At 37.0% G+C, this 27,823-nt stretch overlaps 1 pseudogene; it reads left to right on the forward strand.

Moving 5' to 3' along the window:
* LOC113038115 (ankyrin-1-like) overlaps positions 1 to 27,823 on the forward strand; it is a 73,084-nt pseudogene that overhangs the window by 14,201 nt on the left and 31,060 nt on the right.

The following is a 27,823-nucleotide window of genomic DNA, read 5'->3' on the forward strand; positions in this document are numbered from 1 at the left end:
GCTTGTGGAATTCTTCCAATCACAATTCACTGGGTCAGTTGGCCAATCAGAGCAGGCTGCGCTTGTCTGGAAGGCGGGACTTTGTAGAAAACGACGTGTTTGATAGAGGCAGGGCATAAAGAACCTACAATAATGCACATTATTTGAAAAAAAAAGTGTTTTTTGAGCATTAAAGCATGTCGACATATTCTGTTACACAAAATACACAAAGTAATGATCTTTAAAAAAGCATCATATGACCCCTTTAAAGACTGCTATTATACAGAGAGATCATGCAATCCTTATTAATAGTGATATTTTAGGCATATTCATAAGAAAAGTGCATTGTTTAATGAATAAATTCTCCAAATAAAGTTTAATTATAATTTTGAATGAAAATGTAAATAATTTTGAAATATATATAGTATGAAATAAAAGTATTTCATATAAATCATGGCAAAGGATTTTTTTTTTTACTAGGTTTGCGATTTATATTTATGCGATTTATAAGAGATTACTTGATCTCATAACCCGTGGACCCCCAATTGCATGCAATTCCCTATAGCCTATATTAAAATTAAATATTTGGAATTTCTATTTTCATATTGTAGTAGGTTCTCTGATAAGGTTACAATACGAAAGCTTACGTATCAACGTAATTTGCATGATATCCCCCATGCGTGGGTTGTCTCATGACCTGCAGACCCCGGGTAAAGAAATTTTACTGGGGGGCTGGGGGCTGGGGGCTGGCCAAATAATTTCATAAAAACGGGACCCGCGGGTTGGAAAAAAACCTGACCTGCGCATCACTAGTGGAAATCATTAAGAATTTCTATGACAAAACCATATTATTACACAACCAGCTTATTGTCTTTCTAGTAAAGCTGGTTGACCAAAGAGGTCTTGCTGTAGATGGGGAAACCAGCACCATCCAAAACAACATATGCTCCTGATCAGCAAAGCTGGTCTTTTAGCTGGAGGAAGTCTCTGCTAATAAGGCCAAGTGTTCTTGCATACCTTTCCAGCATTCATGACATTCATGTGGATTTCATGGCCTCTCCCAGTGTATCATCTCAGCTTAGTGGCTCACTAAATTCTTATCTGTCAGAGCTCTCATTCCCATGCACAGCCGTGGCTGGTAGAGTAGGCCTGGGGAGTTTGGCAGTTTTTGTGAATTCTGTTGTAGGATAAAAATTGTGTATCAGGCTCAGGTCTCACTCAGCATTCCTCTCCCGCTCTGACTCATCCGGCTTCTCTGAGCCGATGGCCTTTCAGTGTGCTTCCAGCCTTCAGCGAGCCGCTAATTCCCTCAAAATGTATTTCATATTAAACTTACGCTTTTATCTAATTTAGCCCTTGACCACGCTAGCCTGGGAGGAAGTCTCCTCATGAGAAGAGAGTGTAATGAGGAAAATGGAGTAACCAGAGGGGGTGACTCATCCCAGCACTGGGGCCTGAAGGAGTGAGATATTGCAGAGGACTGAAGATGAGACGTTTATATGGTGCTGATAGCATGTGTCTGGGTCAGGTTATGATCATGTGAACTAATGCAACATGGCTTGATAACTCTAAAGATTGTATAATGTCCAAAAGTCAGAGATCATCAGGGAACTGCTTGTGTTTTTTGAAGTCAAATTTAAAAATTGATTAGTCCGCTTTAGAATGTAAAGAAATCATTTAGAATGTTGAATATTTCTTTTTTTTTTCTTTTTTTTTTTAGAATTGTCAAAATAGTGCAGAACCAGAAAGTTAAAAATGTCCTATTTTTTTTGTTTATTATCATTATATATTTTTTTATTTGTCCTTTAAAATTTTAGTTTAGTTAATATTTTTTACAAATATTTCAATTGAAATTATTTTTAACCCAAAATTTTAAAATGTTTTATATTCTCTCTCTCTCTCTCTCTCTCTCTCTCTCTATATATATATATATATATACACACTCTGCATGTCTAGTTATTTAATCATTATTATACTATTCAGAAACTATTTTGAATGGTACATTTTTAAATGTTACCTTAGACTTGATAAGCCCAGTTTATATGCAATATTTTACATTATCTCTTCACTGATTAATATTTATGATCTATTTATGATTTATTTCTGTTATAATTTGTTTTAATTACATTCTGGGGATTTTGAACTATCTGAACTACTTGAACAAACCAATTAATCATTTTCAATGCTTTAATGTCTATTATCCATCATTTTAAAAGTATAAACTCTTATTATATGTCATTCAAACATGCACAAGTATGATTCAGAGTGTGTGAATATGCCATTTGTGTGACCTTTGTCGCTCTGTGTGAACGTGACCCCTGGCTGGATTGACACAATCCCCTGTGAGGCGTAGCAGAACCCCACTGAGGTTTTAGCGGTGACCCGCTGGCATTCCCTCATATATAGACAGCAGGTGATCTTGTGTTTCTTCACTAATCCTGTCTTTTTATATCTAACATAGTACCTTGCCCTACACTTGAAATTAGCATCATGGGTTGTGAATCAGACTGAATGAACTGCTATTTTATGAACTCTGTATTCCTGCCTCATCAACTTCTGACCTCTGAACATTGAACACTTTTGTTATTTGAACTAAAGGTGAAGCAATATTAAAATACTGTGGAACTATAAATAAGCCACACATGCATACTCTGCCCTCAATGTGATACATACATCAGGCGGAGCAGCACCTTCATCTAATGCTGCTGAAGGCACTAACAATGCTATCATTCATCAAGCAGAGGCTGATAGGGTCATGCAATAAAACCACGTGAATAGACTTCCTGTCTTGTGTCTCACATGATATTGCTGGTCCCAAGGATTTTGTGTTTTTCAAACTGGCTCCCAGCATGGGATGCTGGTTGACCCAGCAAATGTTGTGTTTTAGGAAGCTGGTGTGCTGGTTATAAGGTTGTGTGCTATAGAAAATTTAATTGAGAGCAGCAGTTTGATTCTTGCAATGCATTTGAATTGTAACCAACAGGATGCAGGATTGCAGTTTAAATGTAAGAAAGTAGAATTACAATAAATTAAAATGAAAAAAAATTATACATGCCATTCAGAGGTTTCGGATCGATTCAATTTTAGGGCCAGATTTGCCAGCACAAACCGTTGAAGTTAAAATAGTACTGTCAGGATTTACTAAAGATGTGCAGTAAAGAATTAGTACTGAAAAGATATGGACAGTTAATTTTGCGCCTGGACTAATTGAATATCATCTGTAGGAATTTCTCTTTCAGACGTTAAATTTGTGGGAGGAAAGTATTAAAATGAATCATAAAATGCGATTTACTAATGTTTGCTCTCGTCAAATTCCTGGTATTTGCGCCATTATTTATAACCCCCCAAAAAGCATGATTTAAAGCAGGCCAGCAATTTTTGCTGCTCTTGGTAGATTGCGCTGGTCATTATGGAAATGATCTGGCTGCATCTGTGTTCTTTGTTAGTACATTGTTAGTAAATCACCCACAGAATTTTCCCCTCCCATTAGCGTAAGTTCTGAAGTCACCAAGACTGCATTTAGATAAAGTAAAGTAGAGTAAAAATGCTAACATTTTGAAATATTATTGCAATTTAATTTTAAAGTGTCATGTAAAAACCCTGTTTCAGCACTGGTTAGTTCCAAAGACTATAGAATACCCAAGACGTGTCACTTGTATAGTTTTGAATGGGGAAAAGAATACAACACTTAACAAGGACAATAAATCGCAGGAAACTCCGCTTTCTGAATGAAAGAGCCAATGGCTAATCGGTAAAGTCAGCGCGTCACTGCAGCTGCCGTTTAAAGTCCAGTTTGCTATAGAAACTGTCAGCACTCTGAGACATATGCCTAGAACTGCGCATGATCTAGCCTGAGAAATAAGCTTTTTATAATGCTATTCAAGCAAAAGAAATAACATTTATGACAGTTGTTGTCAAATATCATTGGTGATTTCAAATACGAATTTTAATCGTAAGCTTAGAAAACTGTTTGGGAATTTGATGTTTCCCGATACAAAGTGATAGGAGCTGCACTTGCATGCCTGAGAGGTGATTCAAAGATGGCCTCCAAGTGAAATGACTTTCCTTAAAGGGACTTTAATGTCCCAAATGGCACCTTAAATCCTCAAGGTCTTCCTCAGAGCTCGCACTTTCGTGATGTAATGCTGCTTTGACTGTCGGGTAGAAGTCTGCTGCAGAGCTCTCCCCGGTTCGGGATCGAGAGCGCATAACGGCATAAAGGGGGCGCTCGGGAGACCGAAAGTGTACATAAAGTGTTCCATTTGAGACAGGTACTTTGTTAGTTCTCACTAAAGTTAAAAGAGTGGGCATGGTGTGCAGCAGAGCTGTCACAGAGCTGTAAAAACGGTTACACTTGAATCACGTTTGTGCCGAACTCTTATTACAAAGCAAAAACAAACACTGTCCTTCAAATGTTTCTCTCAGTTAATGTGCGTGATGTCATCTCACAATCTGAAGCATCTGCCATAGCAAGTCAACACATAATTAAACAGAGTGTCAACTCATAGGATAGGAACCCGTAGTCTTGTGAATAATTTAATAGACACTGACGCCTCATTGATGAATTTTGCCATGACACAAATTGTGACATCAACACGATGTTGATTTTAAACTTTGAAGATTTATTTGCTTAACCCCAAACTTTTGATTGGTAGTGTATTAATTAACTATAAAAAAATTGTCAAAACATACTTAAAATATTCACTTGACAAAGCCTTGGTTTAAAATCTTTACAAATATTTAAAAAGACTGCTTGCAGCCCCTAGATAGATAGATAGATAGATAGACTGTTAGACTTTTCAGCAGGTCTTCACACACTTCTGATCTCTGTTAAGTGTGTAGGTGGCGTAGAATAAAATGATTCAGCCCAGTGAATGTACACTCATGTATTAGCAGAGCCTCTCTTTATGTGTGTGGGTATATGTGTGAGAGTAATGTCTACATTTCTACTTTCTGTTGGGAAAACAGTCATGCCGTGTGAAACATATGTCATACACTTACTCTGCATGCTGACAGAGGGACTAGGAAGTGATGTAAGCATGTTTCTGTTTGTGTGTGTGTGTGTGTGTGTGTGCTTGTTTTGTGTGAGCGTCTCTGCTTTGGTTGCATTTATGTTTGCTGTGATAGTTTATCTGAAACAATTAACTGCTAATTTGTATACTTTCTGGCTGTGGTTGTGTGTGTGTGTGGTAGTGCAGTTGCTTATGTGTGGTTCAGTTTAAAAGAGCTCCTTCAGTCTTGATTCATGACAGTGCACATTTGGGAGTCAGTCATTCAATGTCAAGACAGAGTAGGACAGTGTCCACAAATTTTCCTCTTCTCCTCTGTGCCTATTTTGCCTCATACTCTTACTGCAGTAGAAATGGATTCTGCAGTTTCTTGCGTGTTCTGGTTGGTTTAACTTTCTTTCTATAGAATGCAATTGGATTATCTGTTTAAAATTACATACAAGCAATTGCTAAATTCACTTCAATTCACACAACTCACCTATAGGTAAGCCCCTCCCTTCAAACGCAGATGAGCCAATGGTAGTCGAGTATCACATTTCATACATTCTCCATATTAAAATGGTTAAATGTAAATTAATTTAATCGTACCCTGTGATACATGAACAGTGTTTACATATCATGAATCAACTGCGATCTGTTTTTACCCCCTAATACGTGACATATCAGAGCAATCTTTCATTTACTTACTCAATAAATGATGGTATCATATCTATACACAATTTTTCTCTGAAGACCATTTGTAATGCTAGTAAATATTTTTTTACATTTCCACCCTTTCTCACAACCTTAGAATTTAAGTGCCTCTACTTTTAAGACTTTGCACAGTATGTGATATTTAAATGACCACTTTTATGATTTGCTGATTATGCAGAAAACATGTAGTCGAAACTACACACAATGTTATCTTATTGAAGTTTCAGAAATATTTGACAGTAATAATATTTGTGAATTAAACTAGCATAAAAGTCTTGTTTTAATACGTTTTTTAGTGTACATTTTGCAAAATTAAATGAAATATATGGAGCCAAAAGAGTATCAATAAAGATAAATTCACACATTACATTCACATATGAACACACAGGATTCATACATGCACACACATGATTCATTAATACACACACAGGATACACAAATGCGCACAAAATTTACAAATGCACACACAAAATTTAAAAAGAAAAGAAGATTCACAAATGCATACAAAATTCAGAAATGCACACAAAATCAGAAATACACACACAATTCAGAAAGGCAAACAACATTTACAAATGCACTCAAGATTCACAAATGCACAGGACAAGATTCAGAAATGTGTTTCTGATGCACACACACATATATCTTGATTTACAGTCTACAACTGCTTGCGGTCTGTGAACTTCACTGCATTTGTGTGTGAATTTTGAGACTCCCTTGAATTGGCTCGACACACAAATGCATTGTTTTAAACAGGGAATGATCTGCAACCAATCAGATATCTCCCTTGTTTTAGCCAATCACAAGAATGCACCCCGCATGGGGGATTGTTTACTTATAAGCCAATCAGCGAACGACCCACTTTCCTCACGCAGCGAATGACTCACTTTCCTCAGCGAACGATTCACTTTCCTCATGCAGCGAACGACTCCCTTTCCTCAGCGAACGACTCACTTACCTCAAGCAGCCGGAGACTCACTTTCCGCAGACGGAGAGTCACTTTCCGCAGACGGAGAGTCACTTTCCTCTCGCAGCGAACGACTCACTTTCCTCATCGAACGATTCACTTTCCTCACGAGTCACGCAGCGAACGACTCACTTTCCTCAGAAAACTATTCACTTTCCTCACGCAGCGAGCAACTCACTTTCCTCAGTGAACGACTCACTTTCCTCAGCTGGAGACCCACTTTTCGCAGCCGGAGAGTCACTTTCCTCTCGCAGCGGACCACTGACTCTCTCTTCATGTAGGGACCGAATATTATAATTAAAGTGACTTCTATATTGCATCCAAAAGAATATTTAGGTATATTTAAATATTCAAAAAGGTGTAATTTTTTTTTTTTTTACTTTGATTAAAATATTTCAATAAAATGAAATAATTGCCTATCACAAATTTATGAATCCATGGTTAACTTTTTTTCTGCAGTCACTGGGCTATATGTATTGAGACATTTTTACATTTATGTTTTGTAAAAAAATATAAAAAATAAACCTGAATTGTAATACAAACATCTGTATTTTCATACAATTTCATAAGCAGGCTATAATATGCCGCACCACAGGCATATCGCGCTGTGTGAATGCATTCATGTGATTGGCTTATAAGTAAACAATCCCTCACGTGGAGTGCGTTCTTGTGATTGGCTAAAAGAAGGGAGATATCTGATTGGTTGCTGATCATTCCCCATTTAAAAAAATGCATTTGTGTGTCGAGCCAAGTCAAGGGAGTCTCAAAATTCACACACAAATGCAGTGAAGTTCACAGACCGCAAGCAGTTTGTAAATCAAAGATATATGTGTGTGTGTGCATATATGTGTGTGTGTGCATCAGAAATGCATTTCTGAATCTTGTCCTGTGCATTTGTGAATCTTGAGTGCATTTGTAAATGTTGTTTGCATTTTTGAATTGTGTGTGTATTTCTGAATTTTGTGCGCATTTCTGAATTTTGTATGCATTTGTGAATCTTCTGTGCTTTTTAAATTTTGTGTGTGCATTTGTACATTTTGTGCGTGCATTTGTAAATTTTGTGCACAGTTGTGTATCCCGTGTGTGTATTTATGAATCATGTGTGTGCATGTATGAATCCTGTGTGTGCATATGTGAATGTAGTGTGTGAATTTATCTTTATTGATACTCTTTTGGCTCCATAGTATGAAATATGTGATTGATTGAATTTGAATTTGATTGAATGTATACATATATTTTAATAAGGATTTTTAGTTTTACTGGATCTATTTGCCATTATTTTTTGAGAATGTTTTCTCTATTGGTGGAAAACAGAATGGAACATAAAAAAACAGAAGCAAGTAAAACAATATCAGATGATATGGTGGATTTTTGTAATAGAACAGAAATCTACAGATGCTTCACTTCCTCCTACATTATTTATGTGCTGATGTGTGCCACATCCCAGCCCTCTCTCAGTTCACATGCTCATCCCTTCTTTTTCTCACGCTAAACATGAAACAGGGTAGCACAAAAAAAAAGATAAAATTGACATGATGTTTCTACCCCTTTCTGTGCCCTCTGGATGTTTGTATTTTCATGAATTCATGCCACTCAGAGACTCTCTGTGGTGAAATAGCCTTCCAGGGCTGAAAGGGAGCTCCAAAGAATAGCAGAGAGCAACAAAAAAGGCAAACGCATCATGGTTTTGAAATTTAGAAGCTATTTGCAACTGAGCCTATTTGGTGCTTTGAACAAGATGTGGTGCAAAGGTCCACCAACCAAAAAAAGAACTTGTGGGTCTAAAAGCTATGCTGCTGGATTGCTGCTGCTGTTGGTTATTGCTTCTGCTGCAAGCAAGCACAGGAACTCACTACTTCCAATGCATACAGCGATACGGTGCTGTGAGTATTTAAGACATACTGCTGCTGCACAAACAGCATATAAACAGGGCCTAAAACTAGAGCCCGACTGATATGGGTTTTTTGGGGCTGATACCGAATCTAATATTAGGGAGTTATAAAAAGGTTGAGATCTATATATCGGCCAATATTCTTTGTGTATATTATAGTACAGTACCAGTCAAAAGTTTGGACACTTTCCCATTCATGTGTCCAAACATTTGACTTTACACATTACAATTCAGCGTTGTAATTAAATCTGTTCCATTCAACTTTATTCAGTTAAAGTTTATTTCACTTTGGAACATTCATTCACAGATTTGCGCTACTGTATTTACACAGATGAATCTTACTAGAGAAGTGTGACATACTATACCTCTGTAAATAAATACAATATAAATTCAAGTTCAAGAACCTTGATGCCCTGGAATCATGGCGGAATTATATTTGAAGTCCACTTTGCAGGGCACTTATGTTCGAATAAGACAACGCTGTCTGAACAAGAGACCTCCTTACTGAAGTGAAAGTGTTGACTGGTGTCACTATCTCGCAAACGCGCCAGCGGAACTCAACTAAATTCGGGGGATCCTTTCCACTGATGGCAGATGGACTATTTCTGACAATGCTTTCAATACTTTTCTGGACCTTGACAGTGTATTTTTCTTGGCAGTCTATGGGACAGTCACAAGCCTCCCGGTTTTCATCCAAAAATATCTTAAATTGTGTTCCAAAGATGAATGAAGCTTTTACGCGTTTGGAACGACATGGGGCTATGTGATTAATGACAAAAATTTTCATTTTGGGGTGGAATATCCCTTTAAGAACCAACCTGCCTGTTCCATCTAGAGTTTCATGACAGAACTAGGGATTTTTCTATTGCAGTGTTGCAATTTCAATTTGTCTATGTTGGTCTTAAATAACTGATGTAGTTCAAAACAATTGAAACACTTAAGTTATTTTATTATGACTCGTGTCCTACAAACTCAAATTACAATATTGTCATATTTTTGTGAATGCTGTTTGGTGAACAGTAGAACTAAAGTACCATACAACAAAAATTGGGGTGGATAAATGTTTTTGAAAGAAGTCTCTGATGCTTACCATGGTTGCTATTTGATCAAAAATAAAATCAGCAATACTGTGAAATATTAATACAATTTAGAATAAGTTTTTCTCTATAAATTTAATTTTCAAAGTAATGATGCAAAGCTGCATTTTCAGTAGCCATTACTCCAGTTTTAAGTGTCACAAGGTCCCTTTGTACAGTATATGCTGGTTTGGTGCTCAAGAATCACACTTATGTTGAAAACTGTTGTGCAGCTTAATATTTTAGCAAAAAACATTATCGTCCAGGATTCTTGGATTAATAGAAGACTAGCATTTATTAAATAGAAAATTATTTTGAAAAATATATATATATATAAAAAAATCTTGTTTAAAAACATTATTGCTGAATTAAAATATTAAATTATATAAAAAAAATCTTACTGATCTCGAACTTTTAAATGGTAGTCTGCTTTCTTTTATTGTTATATATTTGGAATTTGTCCCTCATTTGCATAATAGTTCATGCTGGTTTAATCATGCTGTAAATCAGAATCAGGTTATAAGCATCACTCCTATTACCTCCATTCTGCACACTGTTATCTAGTGTGCTGTTATTGTCTGCTTCAGAACGTGTTGGTGTGTGTGCTGTGCCATCTGAGGGGTAGCTTACAGACTGCCACCCCCTGACGCGACTTTCCTGCTCCTGCAGAGAGGGACTGGCCCCAGGGGAGGAGGCCGAGCCAGTGGCCATGTGCTGGCGGGAGCTCGGCAGGCGTCTTACACACGACTCTCTGACTTCCTGACTCTTGGACATCCATCTCTCCTCCTCCTCCTCCCTCCCTCTCTCTTACTCAATCTTTCTCTCTCATTCTCTTTTAATTCCTTATTTTCTCTTCTGCGTCAATGTGCATCTTGAGAAATAAAACACATACACACACACACACAAAGAGATGACAAGATTTTAATGAGAAGAAATAGGGCATTAATTGTGTATTAGGATTGCTGAGATGTATGATCATATCCAGGACTAATATTGAGGAATGAAACCGAGGTGGACGTCAGCACAGAACGGTGATGTAATTAGGAGAGTCTGAGGGGCTCTACCCAGCATGCTTTGCAGTCAGGCCTTCTGCAGTCCTCATGAATATTGAAGAGGAAGTGCTGGGCACTGCAATGTGATGTGACTGAGAAGATCTGCAGCTTCTGTAAGAGGACAGAGAGAAAGAGAGAATGAAATGCAGTTGCATGACAGAAGGCACAGTGTGTTTAAAGGAAAATAGAAATAAAACGGAGGGAGGAGTGATCTGCTGAATGGATCGATGGGATGGGAATACAACTGATTGATTTTAATTTTGTATTATTAAATAGATACTTGCTAGAAATTGCAACTGTAAAAATCCTTGCTAGCGAGCTAATGGTCAGACCACAATGCAAAATTATTTTCAGTCATTCATAATGTTTCTTATTTTGTATGCAGGGGTGCACATAAGTGGGGCGCAAGTGTGACCAAAATAATAAATGTGCTTTGTAAATATGTCCAGAACGCTCATTTGCATACTGACATGGCTGACAGCTGTTAATGCACAATTTTAGATCTACTGACTGTTATACTGTATAAGATTTCCATTCAAATTGAAAGCATAAATCTAAGCTACTGTACTGTGCTTATTTAAATTAAATATATAAATTAAATGTAATAATATAAAAAATAAAAAATGTATTATATTATACTGATCATCTTAACATATCATTATTTATTATTGATATATATATATATATATATATATTATAGCCATAAGAAATTAATATATTAGTAAATACCAGACATATTGGGGACTATTAAATTACAATTAGGAATGACTGAATTCAAATAATTTCGCAGTGTGGTTGAACATTAGCTTGCTGATATTGGGACATGCGTTTGCTCACTCCAAGTCTCGAAATGGACAACCAGATCATCTTTTAATGGTACAATTAGTGCAGGGTGGCCATTCGTGCCATTTTCACAGGACACGTCCTGGCCAGGATTTCTATATTGCCTAAAATATCCACGTTTTAGCTTTGTTCGCACTGCACAGACCAATGGCTTCTTGTGCTTTTGAATCGCTCTCACATTACTTTGATGTCACACACCGATCACTCAGCTCAATGCTGCTCTCCAGTCTGACACTAAAATGTACACTTATTTGCATCGCTTTGACCGTTCTCTGTAGATCCCACCTTCTCACGCACCACGATTGGTCGATTTACGTACAAAGTCTGCAGGTTATTGGTCAAATCATCATTACCATCATTAAGTATGTAAACAGGAAACTAAAGCCAAAACCTGGATATTTTAGGCAATGTAGAAATCCTGGCCAGGACGTGTCCTGCAAAAATGGCACGAATGGTCACAATACGTTAGTGCAGTCTGTTCCAATTCCAATTAACTGGAATTGAGATCTGTTTCCTAGCTTCTCTTTGTGTTAGTAATTTAAGGAGAGACCGAGACTGGAGATAAATCTAAGATAAAGTCTGTTTTGTTTCTAATGGATTGCAGACACCGCAGCCTGACGTACACATCAATATTTCATTGGTTCTGTTTTAGCACCGGTGTAAAAGAAAACAGGAAGTTGCTTCCACTGATGCCAGCTATCAGTACTTCCTAAAGGGTTTCATTTCCTTACATCCTGAGTGAGAATACAAGGTTATAAATGCATACTCTGTCTGTTTAGTCTTGATTTCAATGGATGAATAGTTGATTTTGAATATTCTACACACATTGTGATTCTTAAATAATTCATGAATGAATGCACAAATGATTGTTTTGTTTTCGACACTTGAAAGCAGCTCTTGATGCAGTAATTTATACAAGATGCTGAGGCTACACAAGAGTGCGTTCCAAGAAATAACACATGAATAAGCACATGAAAGATGAATACAAACAATTATGAACACCGTCTATCGATATTTGATCATCTCCCACTTAAGTGTAGCTTCTGGTCTGTTTATTGATTTAGCATTCTCCAGGTCATGACCGGATCTGTTTGGCTGCCAGTGTTTTCAAGGAAAGTGCCATGTATGAAAGGCAAAAAACACAGCCATGGTTATACAAAAGGATGTGTTGTGATAAACAAGCTGCATGCCAGTGTTAATGTGTACAGTGTATCGTCCAAAGTATGATTGCCACAATACCAAAATTGTATAAGCAACACAAAAGCTAAGATGTCGTATAGAATTTTATTTAAACAACTAATAACGATGGTGTTCCATGGAAGAATTTTACAAGCTACATTTGAACGATGTGAAATGAGTAAATGATGAGAAAAATGTTCATTTGAACAACACCTTTAATGTTAAAATACTGTAATTCCAAGCATTTTTTCTTTTAGGCTATGCCCTATGGCCTGTTATGCACTTTTAGCTCAATCATAGTCATGCCTTCCGATAATAATAGTGTGCAGTAATTATAGATCTTTATTTATAGATCTGCAGAATGCCGTGACCTTCTAAGGATTCTTTTATGAGGATATGTTCTTCTGCTTCCTGTCACTGCATGGATCCAGTGGCTGCTGCACTGGCACTGCCTGACCATTTAATCAAACTGAAGATATTGAGCTGTAACATTTCCTATGTGTTCATTTAAGTGTGTGTGAGAGGCACAGCTGCATGTGTGTGTTATAAATGGCTACCCTAGCACCACTATCTAGGTTTCTCTTTCTGTAGAAGTGGGTCTCAAAGCAAACCCTGGAGGGTTCATTACTGCGATTCATCATTATTGGCCTACTGGTGTCGAGCTACAAATGACGTCTTCGTTATCGCTATTTTTAGCAAGTGTGTAAAGGTGTGTGTGAAGCCGGACAGGTTGTTGAATGTGGCTGTGACCCTTTTCTATTCACCGGTTATATATCCCTCATAATTACAATGGCAGATGATGTCATCACTTAACTTTCCGAACTGCATGTTAATCTGTATCTGCACTCATGATACATTAGGGATTATGCAAAAGTAATTAATTGACTTCTATTGCACTTTACATAAATGAGAAGCGTGATGTTATGCTGACAGTTGCCGAGAGGAACTCAATTCCCTTGGTGCACTCTATATACTTGTGTCTGGGTTTGTGTCACAGTAGAGTCATAAACAGTCTGGATTTCCTCTTTGGAGGTTTTGACATGGCATAGTGTATAATTTGCTTTGTCATATTGATATTTGTTTAAATTTGAATTAAATTTAGCCAGTTCCACTGTGTTGTGCCTCGTAACAGTGAATATATGTATGTACATTATCAAAATTTTGGTTAAATTTTGTGTGCAAATAAGTTCCATTGGAATTCATAGTAAAAAAAAAAAAAAAAAAAAAAAACTACATTACCCAAGATTCAGTACAGTTGCAAAACACACCAAATAAGCTCCGCCCACTCCCATGAAGCACCACAAATGACATATGCATATTGCTTCTATAGATATAATCAACAACTTTAAATGAGTAGTTGTTAATTTCACCATCATTTATAATTCAATTATGTCTTTTGCAGTGCTTCATGGAATTGTAGTTCTTTCTTTTACTAAAACCAACAGGCTTTTGAAACCAGTTACAAATACAACAAATGCTTTCAGAACCAAAGGCACTAAAAGTGGACATGCACTAATGCGATGTATTCTGCTTGAAATCTCCATTGAAAATGAAAGGTCTCTGGATGCTTTGATTGAAATGAGGAAGTTGTAAGACAAAATAAGAGTTTCCATTCAAAATTCCATTCGATGTTTCCATTCAAGTGTGTCCATTCATGTTGTTTTGAGGTACTGATGGCCACATACTATCTTTTGTGAAAGCCCTGCTTAGACTTCCTTCATATATTTTAAAAAGCTTACTCCTGTCTCTCTCTCATATGCTGTTTATTACTATTTTGTTGACTGGTGTTTGGCGCTAATGAATGAAACGGTTAGACTGACTCACAGATCACAGATTAAATGATGAATGGTGCTAAAGTAATCAACCCACTTTGCTTTAATTTAACAAAATAAACACTTAAGCTGGACTGACTAAAAAGAGCAGCCTTGTGATTTTGAAACCTTTTTCTTGTATAATAGTAAGCATAAAGCTACATATTTGATGTGTCAGAGCAATGGTAAAGAAGTTGCCTGAACATGCACAACATAAAGGACCCGTTTAAATCCAGACTGTGGAATTTTCTATTCCTGTATCCTCATCCTCTTACGGCTTCTTTCTATTTTCATACGAGGTTAAAAAAAAAACATACTACATTTTAAATAAGTCTCGTATACTCACCAAGACTGCATTTGTTTGATCAAAAACACAGTAGGCTATATATATACATTGTGAAACAGCATTACAATTCAGAATTATTTAAATGATATTAAATTATATTAAAATGTAATTTATAGCTGTGATGATAAAGCTGAATTTTCAGCAGCCATTACTCCAGTCTCCAGGGTCACGTGATGCTTCAGAAATCATACTAATTTGCCGATTTTCTGCTCAAAAGAAACGTTTATTATGATCACTGTTGACAACAGTCATGCTGCTAATGTTTCTGTAAATAATATGATGCATTTTTTTCAGGATTCCTAAAAAAAGATCAATAGAATGTTTAAAAGAAAAGCGTTTCTTTCAATATTCAGTCTTTCATAATGTCTACTGTGTACAAACATAAACAGGGCTATAAAGTATATAGGTTTATTTGAACAGAAATCCAGAACAATTTAAGTCACTGAATTTATTTTGCTGTCTGCATCTTCATGTGCTCAGAGTCAGCGTGGTCCCTGCATCAATAGATGCCACATATGTAGGCTTTTGTGAATCTTGAAAATGATGTCATCGCTCTCCTAGCAACTGCCTAGCAACCAGTCTCGGAGTGCACCCAGAGCTGGAATCCCTTTAATGTAACTCGGTTTCTGCAGTCATCCTCTCAAGACTGAAAGGAAAAATGTGACGTTGTCGAGCAATTCTCCTTCTTACTCCTCGAAAATGTCAACAGTGTTGCTTTTTGTTAGCACACTTTTAAACTGCTTTTAAAAAGACTGGAGGCATTTAAGCAGACTGTGTTTAAACACATTTTTACGTGCTCATATTTGTAGTTTAAAATGACATATTTAATGGAGCCTTACCACAGCCTTGAACATGCATTTTCAGTGTTATCACCTGCCCATATGTGTTGATGCGTCTCATGTGTGTATTAACACGCTCTGTCTTTGTGGTATTGGTGTCTTCTAGGCTCATGTGGTTCAGCGCTGGCTTGAGCATCAGGACAGTAGTTTGAGTGGAGAGGGTTCGTCGGAGGCTCAAGGTGGAAAATGGCACTTTGGTGGAAGAGTAAATATCTTAGTACTGCCTCTCAACACTTTACCTCCCTTTCCTGACAAATTGTGTGTGTGTGTGTTGTTGTGGCCTCTTAATCGTTTCTGTCTGTGGTACTCTTGTGGTTGTTGTGGATCTGGTGGCAGGTCTTGTGTTTGAATGTCGTGATGTGGCTGAAAACTTCAGTTAGCCTCGCTAGTGTTCCTGTAGTGTTTCTTCATCATTCACTCATTCTTAATGGCTTTTACTGTGTTTTATGTGCGTGGCTTTATTCATATTCCTAACATGAGATTCTGTGTGTGTTTTTTGTGTGTTTATCAGATGGTTTATGTGGTAAAAGCTCACTCAGGGATTGTCTCCGGCTGTGGCTTCTAATTGCTGATATCTGTCAGAATGTCACTTAGATTATCAGCAGATGTACTGAAGAGATTACAAAGGGATAATATAGACTATATAAAACAATTCAAACGAGCGCAAGGCAGTATACACAAACGCATGCACGGATGTATGAACTGATGTACAAATTTTGTTTAAAGACAAAGCGCTGACAAATTTGCAACCTGCTGTTCACTGCATTTGTGCAGCCACTTGAATTTAATATGTGATAAATGAAAAATCAGTGGACAAAAATGTTATTAGAATAATAATAAAAATAAATAACATAGTTATATTCCAATAAAACATTGGGGGTCTGTAATATTCTTTTTTTTTTTAATTAAACATTTGAAATTAAGTTATTACATTTAATAAAAAAAGCAATCATTTTTAGTTAGCAAGGATGTATTAAATAAAAAAGTGATATATTTAGCTTTGCATCACAGGAATAAATTACATTTTAAAATATATTAAAATAGAAATCTTAAATATATACTTATATATATTTGTGTGTCTGTTTAATGTATAGATTCTATTATACAATCATATATAAACACTGCCCATCATCTGAGTAACTACATTGTTATTTCGCTTACCATTTGTCACCAGGTACTAAAAATACTTTCACATTGTAAAGCTTGAAGAAGGCTTTGTCATGATCGGGGGGTACTGTGCCAATTTCATGCTGATAACAATTTGGTGGCAAGCCCATGACAAGATCAGCCAGCCTGTCCTTTTCAGTACCTCAGAGACAAGTCAATCCATCAGAATTATGTTTAAGGTGGACATTCATTTTTTCAGGGAGATAATGACCTAAAACACTTCCCAAAGTTATCAAAAGAGTTAACTTTGTTTTCTGAGTGTCAACTAAAGACTGTATAAAAACAGGTGTCAACTCAATACCATTAGACAACACAGAATATATTAGTAACACACTCTAAATCCATGAGAACACTGGAAATTACTAGAGAATCATAAAGGGCAGGCAATTTCTAACTCAAATGTATTAACCGAATGATGATGCTAACTTATCTGTGTTTGTTTTTTGTGCGAAAGAGAAGAAAACTTCCAGTATCAGTCTGATTAAAGAAAAATTCAGTGGGCTGATTGTGGATAATGATTGATAAAGAATGACTGTTCAAAAAGTAAAAAATGATGTTTGTACCAAAATGAAACCAAGTTAAATCCTAAAGTGATTCAGCAGTTCCTTTAAGTAAGATACGATGGCGCACACACTATTACTGCACAGTCATGTTGATGGATGCATTCTGCTATGCTGTCACCTGAGGACTGAGCAAATGAGGATTCAGAATGACTTCTTTCACCTCACTCAGTATTCCATCCACATCTTCCATTAAGTGGAGGGTGGGCTGTCAATCATCCCCACTGAATAACAGAGCAGAGACAATCTGCGGAGTATCTGACAAATCAATTCAAGGACTCAATATAACTGTGACCACATCAGAGCAAACTGCATTAGTCATCGCATGGAAAACCGCAAAATATCACTCATGGATTTTTTAATACTGAGCAGCAGCAGGAATGAAGAATTCTGGGTAGGGAGCCGAAGGCGCAAAATTAACAGGGCGATATAGAAACATGTTTTTGAAATATTGCAGTGCATATGGGAATCAGAAAAGCTCTCTGTTCTGGACCCGTTAGCATGAACGCTACAGGAGGGAGAGAGAAAGACGAAAGAGAAAGAGGAATAGTAGTTATGGAGGATGTTAGCTATTCCACTGAGAAAAGAACAGCTGAGATCAAGAGGAACATTCTGCAGACAGACAGACAAAGAGAGAGACAGGCACAGATGATAGATCATAAAACAACAAAGACCTCAGACTAACAGGGAACATTAATATAGATGTATGAGAAGAAAGAGTTCTGCACAGCTCCTAAATCATATTTTAAAATGTGATAAATATATAATTGTAAATATTTATTATATATATATATTATTATACATATATATATATATATATATATATATATATATATATATATATATATATATATATATATATATATAATTTTTTTATTTTTTATTATTATATTCATTTTTAGTGTTTAGTGATATTTAAAGCCAGATTCTTGAGCCATTACTATCATTAAATGGAGTTGTAAAATGATGTGACAAACAGCAAGGTATGGTGACCCATACTCAGAAGTACTGCGCTTTCACATAGATGCCTTCTGCCATTGATCAAGTACCAGATAGTTCCGCCCACAAACTCACACCTCACACCATTGGTTGAGCCAATGTTGCTATTTTGGGCTGGTCGAGATGCTCTAATTTTTTTATACAATTGTCAAGAAAATCTACTTTCAGTACAATGATTGTACTTTGTTTAAACAAAATTAGCAAGTTACAAAGAATATATATATATTTTAAATTACGCACTTCAGCTTTGAAGCAAATGCAGATTTGTCTTTATGGGAAAAACCAGCCCTGTATATAACCTCACATTCCATAACTTTTTGAAAATGAGAGAAAAACGGATTCAGTAACTGATATGATTGTTATTTGGCCCCTGAGCCGGCTGAAACCAGATCTTCTCATCTTATCTCTGGGCGTGCACAACACAGATTGAATTCATAATTAGAGCTGTAAGCCTGTATCACTGATGTTTTATTAAGTGCTAAACATCCAAAAGGCCTTGTGCAAAAAACAAACAAACTGTAATTTAACAACCCATTTGTCCATTAAGATTTGGATTTAGTTTTCATTTCCTATTCTCTCTATCTATTACAGGCAGATACGTCAACCAGTTTCCTCCGTGCTGCCCGCTCAGGTAATCTGGAAAAGGCTCTGGACCATATCAAAAACGGAATAAACATCAACACAGCCAATCAGGTGAGACAGAAATCCATTCTGCAATGTCATCAAGCATGTAAGTATATTTGTTTGTGTGAGTAGTATGTTTAAAATGATACAGATATGAATCATACCACAAATGTAAAATATTAAATATGTGAGAATTTTAAGAATCAGACACAGTATTGAGACTCATCTTCTGAAAGGAAATTTCACTGTTTCTCTTTTGAGTTAATCTTACTGTACTGTTCTAGCACTGAAATTTTAAATGTTAACTACTATTTTTACACAATTTGCACAGTTATAAGTAGTCATGATTTTGTTTGTGTGTGTGTCTATGCAGGAATTGTGCACTTAAAATTTTTATATACAGTCTTGTTCAAAATAATAGCAGTACAATGTGACTAACCAGAATAATCAAGGTTTTTCGTATATTTTTTTATTGCTACGTGGCAAACAAGTTACCAGTAGGTTCAGTAGATTCTCAGAAAACAAATGAGACCCAGCATTCATGATATGCACGCTCTTAAGGCTGTGCAATTGGGCAATTAGTTGAATTAGTTGAAAGGGGTGTGTTCAAAAAAATAGCAGTGTGGCATTCAATCACTGAGGTCATCAATTTTGTGAAGAAACAGGTGTGAATCAAGTGGCCCCTATTTAAGGATGAAGCCAACACTTGTTGAACATGCATTTGAAAGCTGAGGAAAATGGGTCGTTCAAGACATTGTTCAGAAGAACAGCGTACTTTGATTAAAAAGTTGATTAGAGAGGGGAAAACCTATAAAGAGGTGCAAAAAATGAAAGGCTGTTCAGCTAAAATGATCTCCAATGCCTTAAAATGGAGAGCAAAACCAGAGAGACGTGGAAGAAAACGGAAGACAACCATCAAAATGGATAGAAGAATAACCAGAATGGCAAAGGCTCAGCCAATGATCACCTCCAGGATGATCAAAGACAGTCTGGAGTTACCTGTAAGTACTGTGACAGTTAGAAGACGTCTGTGTGAAGCTAATCTATTTTCAAGAATCCCCCGCAAAGTCCCTCTGTTAAAAAAAAGGCATGTGCAGAAGAGGTTACAATTTGCCAAAGAACACATCAACTGGCCTAAAGAGAAATGGAGGAACATTTTGTGGACTGATGAGAGTAAAATTGTTCTTTTTGGGTCCAAGGGCCACAGGCAGTTTGTGAGACGACCCCCAAACTCTAAATTCAAGCCACAGTACACAGTGAAGACAGTGAAGCATGGAGGTGCAAGCATCATGATATGGGCATGTTTCTCCTACTATGGTGTTGGGCCTATTTATCGCATACCAGGGATCATGGATCAGTTTGCATATGTTAAAATACTTGAAGAGGTCATGTTGCCCTATGCTGAAGAGGACATGCCCTTGAAATGGTTGTTTCAACAAGACAATGACCCAAAACACACTAGTAAACGGGCAAAGTCTTGGTTCCAAACCAACAAAATTAATGTTATGGAGTGGCCAGCCCAATCTCCAGACCTTAATCCAATTGAGAACTTGTGGGGTGATATCAAAAATGCTGTTTCTGAAGCAAAACCAAGAAATGTGAATGAATTGTGGAATGTTGTTAAAGAATCATGGAGTGGAATAACAGCTGAGAGGTGCCACAAGTTGGTTGACTCCATGCCACACAGATGTCAAGCAGTTTTAAAAAACTGTGGTCATACAACTAAATATTAGTTTAGTGATTCACAGGATTGCTAAATCCCAGAAAAAAAAAATGTTTGTACAAAATAGTTTTGAGTTTGTACAGTCAAAGGTAGACACTGCTATTTTTTTGAACACACCCCTTTCAACTAATTGCCCAATTGCACAGCCTTAAGAGCGTGCATATCATGAATGCTGGGTCTTGTTTGTTTTCTGACAATCTACTGAACCTACTGGTAACTTGTTTGCCACGTAGCAATAAAAAATATACTAAAAACCTTGATTATTCTGGTAGTCACATTGTACTGCTATTATTTTGAACAAGACTGTATGTAGGTCAAATTAACCCCTAGCACAATAGAATAACACATAAATAATGGAAATAATTAAAACTCTTAAGGTATTTTAGATATTTTTAAGTATCTGGCAAGCTACAATAGAAGTTCTATTTCTTACATGAATCAAAGTGTGGATTTAAAGCAAAATGCAATTGTGGGTCCCCTATTTGACCCCTAACACAGAAGTTATACCCAGTTTTTGAATACAAGAGAAGGGTTAAATTACTCTGAGCACTTTAACAGCTGCATGGCAATGCCAGTCTCACATCCATGCCTTGAAATCCCAAAGTAACTTTGAAGCCCATTAATAGTATGGCCTAAATTCAGAAATTGCTATTTAGAGCTATAAATTCATCATCTTGCAGATTAGGATCCACATCTTTGTGTGTGTTTGTTTGCCTGTGCTAGTGTCTATTAACCCCCCTATGTTCTTGTGGTTGGACAGTACAGCTGTGTTTACAGTGTCAATGCAGAACTGTGTTCAATGCCCTAATCAGAAAATTGCCGTAATTAATCACGCCAGCACGTCTTCCTCCTCTAACCCCCTCACCGGTCATGCTTTTGCACCCACTTGCATCATAACAGTCTGTGTTACTTTCTTTAAAGGAACACTCCACTTTTTAGAAAATAGATCATTTTCCAAACTCCCCTAGAGTTAAACAGTTGAGTTTTACCATTTTAGAAATTCCATTCAGCTGATCTCCGGGTCTGGCGTTAGCACTTTTAGCTGTAGCTTAGCATAGATCATTGAATCTGATCAGACCATTAGCATATCACTCAAAAATGGCCAAAGAGTTTCTATATTTTTCTTATTTAAAACTTGACTCTTCTGTAGTTTCATCCTATACAGTACTAAGACCATTGAAAATAAAAAGTTGTGATTTTCTAAGCCAATATGGCTAGGAACTATGCACTTATTCTGGCGTAATAATCAAGGAACTTTGCTGCCATACCATAGATGCAGCAGGCGCAGTGTTATTATGCAGTGCCTGAAAATAGTCCCCAGCTAGTTTGTGTAGTTGCAGAGTTGCTAGGCACTATTTTTAAAATGAGCCTATTTTTTTTAAGTGGAGTGTCCATTTAAATAGCATATTGTGATATTTGCTAAAGAGCTATGTCTGGTTCTCAGAGTCGGGTTAGTGAATGGACCAGAGCGGCTGGCTGACTTCCCGCATTGAAAAGCTCTGAAAATGAAACGCCCACTCTGTATGCTCGCAGCACACACACACACACACTCACATCGACTACTACAGCACCTTATAACATCATTCACAGACAGGATTCTATTGGGAACCTGCCAGGGTCTCCGATATGCAACCTAGACTACATTTCCATACGTCTTGAAGGTTTTTTATAGTTACGTGTTTGGATAAACTGAAGTGATTTTTCTCATGTGTGATGCTGATATTACAGCGCCGCAACACATTGTGTGAGGAGCTTAGACCGGTTTTGACAGTGAGACAGATTAAGCCTTCAGCTTGGGTGATTTGGGTCTAGAGAAAATCAGAGAATCCGCAAAACCGTAGTTTAAAGCTCATAGCATGTGCTTAATATTTACCTCAACTCTAAGCAGGTAATTGTTAATAAGATTTTTAGACTATTGATGATCTTGTCCTAGAGTGTATTTTGCCTTTATTTACAGGTGACTACCTAACGGCTGTAAATACTGCTAATGTTGAAGAGCCTTTTCATCTGTTAAGATCTAATGATGATATAGCTAAAAATAACCCATGAATCAGATACAAATGTTAATATGGATAAAAGCCATTTGCAAAAGGATGTGCAAGAACTAAAGCACAGTGAACAGTGAAAATTACTTCATTATTCACTGACAATCTTGACATTCATTCTAGAATATGAATCGTGTGGACCACTTTTATGATGCTTTTGTGATAAAAAATAATAATACAAAGAATGTATTTAATGAACTGTAAGTGGTTTTTTATAATACTGTCTATCAAATGAATATAAATTGAAATTATTTTTGTAAGCTTTTCATGATCAGAATTTCTTTGAATGGCCCCTTTTGTCTTTCATGGAAGGAAAGTTGTTGTTATATATATATATATATATATATATATATAACTATTAAAAAATATTAACTTTCATATTTGATCAATTTAATGTAACCTTGCTAAACAAAATATTAATTTCTTTACTGACCCTAAGATCATAATAAATATATAGAACCAGTGTTTTGCTGAACCATGATATAAAATCCATAGTCCTTTGCATGGGTTTCAATACTGTGCGTTTTTTCCCAAGATATTATGAACCACATTCAGAAAATGGTATTGCCAAGCGGGCACGTGTGGCTGTTTTCATCAGGGCTCCTCCCCACTGTCTGCAAGCAGCCCTCCATCTCTGTTGTGTCTTCTTCTCCTCTGCGCATGCACTGTGCAGCTGCAGTAGGAGCTCATTAGAGATGAGTGACACTGCAGTATGAAGGGGATTCCAGTCAGACTAGCAGAGAAGAGCCCCCCTATGGCCGCTCCAGACTACACACCCAGCTTCCCTACAGAAACACTCACTGTACCGTGTGCCCTTCTCCTATTGGCCTTTACCTCTCCTGGCTTTTTGTCTGTTTCCCTCCGCCGCTCGATTTCCACACCCTGTTTAATGAGAGCTCCACAGTTCTGTAGCTGTCTCAGTGCATCCTTGTGGTATTTTTAGGCTACCCTCCTCTCAGTGAGTCATTTGACAGGTAGACGGGGAGAGATAAAGAGATAGACTTGAGATCAGAGTGTAAGAGTGGGGTTTCTTTTTGAGACCGGGTTTTTCAGCACCTCATATTTTCTCTTGTGTTTGCAGAATGGGCTTAACGGGTTGCACTTGGCTTCCAAAGAAGGCCATGTTAAGATGGTTCTGGAGCTGCTGCACAATGGAATTGACTTGGAGACTACTACAAAGGTAAATCTATTTCCTTCAGTCAGTCAGGCTTCCTCAAGAAGGCCAAAAAAGATTTATCAAAGACTACCGTAAATAAATTAACATTAACTGACTAAATTCCAATCATAAAAAAAATGTGTACTCTTGCTTTGTTGCAGGAATCAATCAAAATGTTACAGAATTCTAAATGAAAGTATATTGTCCCACTTTATATTAGGTTGCCTTAACTATTATGAACTTTCATCAAAAATAAATGCAGTGTACTGTACCTATTGTGTTCATATTGTATTGCAATACACTTTTGCTGCTATTGAGGTGGGATACATTTACATTTACATTACCATTTACGTTTATTCATTTAGCAGATGCTTTTATCCAAAGCGACTTACAGATGAGGGGCAGTGGAAGCAATCAAAAACAACAAAAAGAGAAATGATATATAAGTGATATAACAAGTCTCAGTTAGGTTAACACAGTACACGTAGCATGGGATTTTAAATAATATAATAAATAAAAAGAAAACAGATAGAATAAAAAAAGAATAGAGCAAGCCAGTGTTAAGAGATCTTTACACATAAACACACACACACACCACACACACACACACACACACATACAATTGCATAATAAATGAAAAGAAAATAGAATACAAAAACATTTGAAAGGTGGTTAGAGTTTTTTAAGAATAGAATTAGAATAGTGAGTGTTAAAGTTAGAGGGTCAAATAAAGATGGAAGAGATGTGTTTTAAGCTGATTCTTGAAGATGGCTAAGGACTCAGCTACCCGGATTGAGTTGTGGAGGTCATTCCACCAGGAGGGAACATTTAATTTAAAAGTCCGTAAAAGTGACTTTGTGCTTCTTTGGGATGGCACAATCAAGCGATGTTCACTTGCAGAACGCAAGCTTCTAGAGGGCACATAAGTCTGAAGTAACGAATTGAGGTAAATGGGTGCAGAGCCAGTGGTAGTTTTGTAGGCAAACATCAATGCCTTGAATTTTATGCGAGCAGCTATTGGAAGCCAGTGCAAATTGATAAACAGAGGTGTGACGTGTATTCTTTTTGGCTCATTAAAAATTAATCTTGCTGCCCGTGTTCTGAACGAATTGTAAAGGTTTGATAGAATTGGCTGGAAGACCTGCCAAGAGGGCATTGCAATAGTCCAGCCTGGACAGAACAAGAGCTTGAACAAGGAGTTGTGCAGCATGTTCCGAAAGAAAGGGCTTGATCTTCTTGATGTTGAATAAAGTAAATCTGCAGGATCGGACAGTTTTTAGCAATGTGGTCTGAGAAAGTCAGCTGATCATCAATCATAACTTCAAGGCTTCTACTGTTTTTGAAGAGTTATGGTTGATGTGCCTAACTTGAAGGTGAAATTGTGATGAAACGATGGGTTTGCTTGAATCATAAGTAGTTATGTCTTTGCAAGGTTAGTTGAAGGTGATGTCCATCATCCAGGAAGAATATGTCTGTTAGACAAGCTGAGATGCGAATAACTACCCGTCGGATCATCAGATGCATTGAGAGGTAGAGTTGAGTGTCCATCAGCAAGCAGTGGTATGAAAAATCCATGTTTCTGGATGACAGAACCTAATGATGGCCATGTAGCACAGAGAGAAGAAGTGGTCCAAGAACTGAGCCCTGAGGTACCCCAGTATTAGATGTTGTGAACACCTCTACAAGATACTTTGAAGGACCTATCTAATAGGTAAGACTGAAACCATTGAAGTTGTGGTTCCCTGAGATGCCTTTTGCCAGTAGGGTTGATAGGAGGATCTGGTGGTTAACCATGTCAAAAGCAGCGGACAGATCAAGCAGGATAAGTACTGAAGATTTGGATTCTGCTCTTGCCAGTCTTAGAGCTTCAACAACTGAGAGCAAGGCCGTCTCAGTTGAATGTCATTCTGAAGCCAGATTGGTTGCTGTCAAGGAGGTTGTTGTGTGTGTGAAATGTAGAGACTTGGTTGAACACAGCCAAGATACAAGATACAGGTAAGATTAGGTACAGGTTTGGTGGTATGGGTCGGTTTAAGGTATAAGGGATGGGTCAGAAGTGTAACTATAATTGTATTATAGAAATTAATTACAGATGTAATTACATGCAGGTATTTTTTTTAAGTTTAAGTACAATGAAAATACATGTATGCACACAATAAGTGCATTGTATCAAATGATTACTTGAAATGTAAGTAGTTAAGGCCACCAAATAAAAAATGGGACATATAAATATGTATAAATATGTATAGTATAAATAAATAAATAAAATCACAGTTTCATGCATTAAAAACTTACATTCTCATTTCACTATTTTTTCCCATTTGCAATTGCATAGCCTTAAAACAAGCAAAAATAAAAGAAATAAAATCAAATGACATTCTTCAAAATACTGTATGTGCTATAAACGTATTCAACATATATTGTTGGATCTCTCTCTGTATTATATTTACATGAATATTCATTGTGCAGAAAGGGAATACCGCCCTTCATATGCTGCTCTGGCCGGTCAAGAGAAATGTGGTTGCTGAACTGATCAATTATGGTGCCAAATTGATAAACAGAGGTGTGACGTGTATTCTTTTTGGCTCATTAAAAATTAATCTTGCTGCCGTGTTCTGAATTAATTGTAAAGGTTTGATAGAATTGGCTGGAAGACCTGCCAAGAGGGCATTGCAATAGTCCAGCCTGGACAGAACAAGAGCTTGAACAAGGAGTTGTGCAGCATGTTCCGAAAGAAAGGGCTTGATCTTCTTGATGTTGAATAAAGCAAATCTGCAGGATCGGACAGTTGTTTTAGCAATGTGGTCTGAGAAAGTCAGCTGATCATCAATCATAACTTCAAGGCTTCTAGCTGTTTTTGAAGGAGTTATGGTTGATGTGCCTAACTTGAAGGTGAAATTGTGATGAAACGATGGGTTTGCTTGAATCATTCAGCAGTTATGTCTTTGCAAGGTTGAGTTGAAGGTGATGGTCCATCATCCAGGAAGAAATGTCTGTTAGACACAAGCTGAGATGCGAATAACTACCGTCGGATCATCAGGATGGATTGAGAGGTAGAGTTGAGTGTCATCAGCATAGCAGTGGTATGAAAATCCATGTTTCTGGATGACAGAACCTAATGATGCCATGTAGACAGAGAAGAGAAGTGGTCCAAGAACTGAGCCCTGAGGTACCCCAGTAGTTAGATGTTGTGACTTGGACACCTCACCTCTACAAGATACTTTGAAGGACCTATCTAATAGGTAAGACTGAAACCATTGAAGTGTGGTTCCTGAGATCTTTTGCCAGTAGGGTTGATAGGAGGATCTGGTGGTTAACCATGTCAAAAAGCAGCGGACAGAAAAAGCAGGATAAGTACTGAAGATTTGGATTCTGCTTTTGCCAGTCTTAGAGCTTCAACAACTGAGAGCAAGGCCGTCTCAGTTGAATGTCCACTTCTGAAGCCAGATTGGTTGCTGCACTCTTTGATCTTCAGATTGGTTGCTGTCAAGGGAGGTTGTTGTGTGTGGAAATGTAGAGACTTGGTTGAACACAGCCAAGATACAAGATACAGGTAAGATTAGGTACAGGTTTGGTGGTATGGGTCGGTTTAAAGTATAAGGGATGGGTCAGAAGTGTAACTATAAATTGTATTACAGAAATTAATTATAGATGTAATTACATGCAGGTATTTTTTTAAGTTTAAGTACAATGAAAATACATGTATGCACACAATAAGTGCATTGTATCAAATGATTACTTGAAATGTAAGTAGTTAAGGCCACCAAATAAAAACGTGGGACATATAAATATGTATAAATATGTATAGTATAAATAAATGAATAAAATCACAGTTTTCATGCATTAAAAAACTTAACATTCTCATTT

The sequence above is a fragment of the Carassius auratus genome, chromosome 21 (genome assembly GCF_003368295.1).
Source record: "Carassius auratus strain Wakin chromosome 21, ASM336829v1, whole genome shotgun sequence".
Lineage (NCBI taxonomy): Eukaryota > Metazoa > Chordata > Actinopteri > Cypriniformes > Cyprinidae > Carassius > Carassius auratus.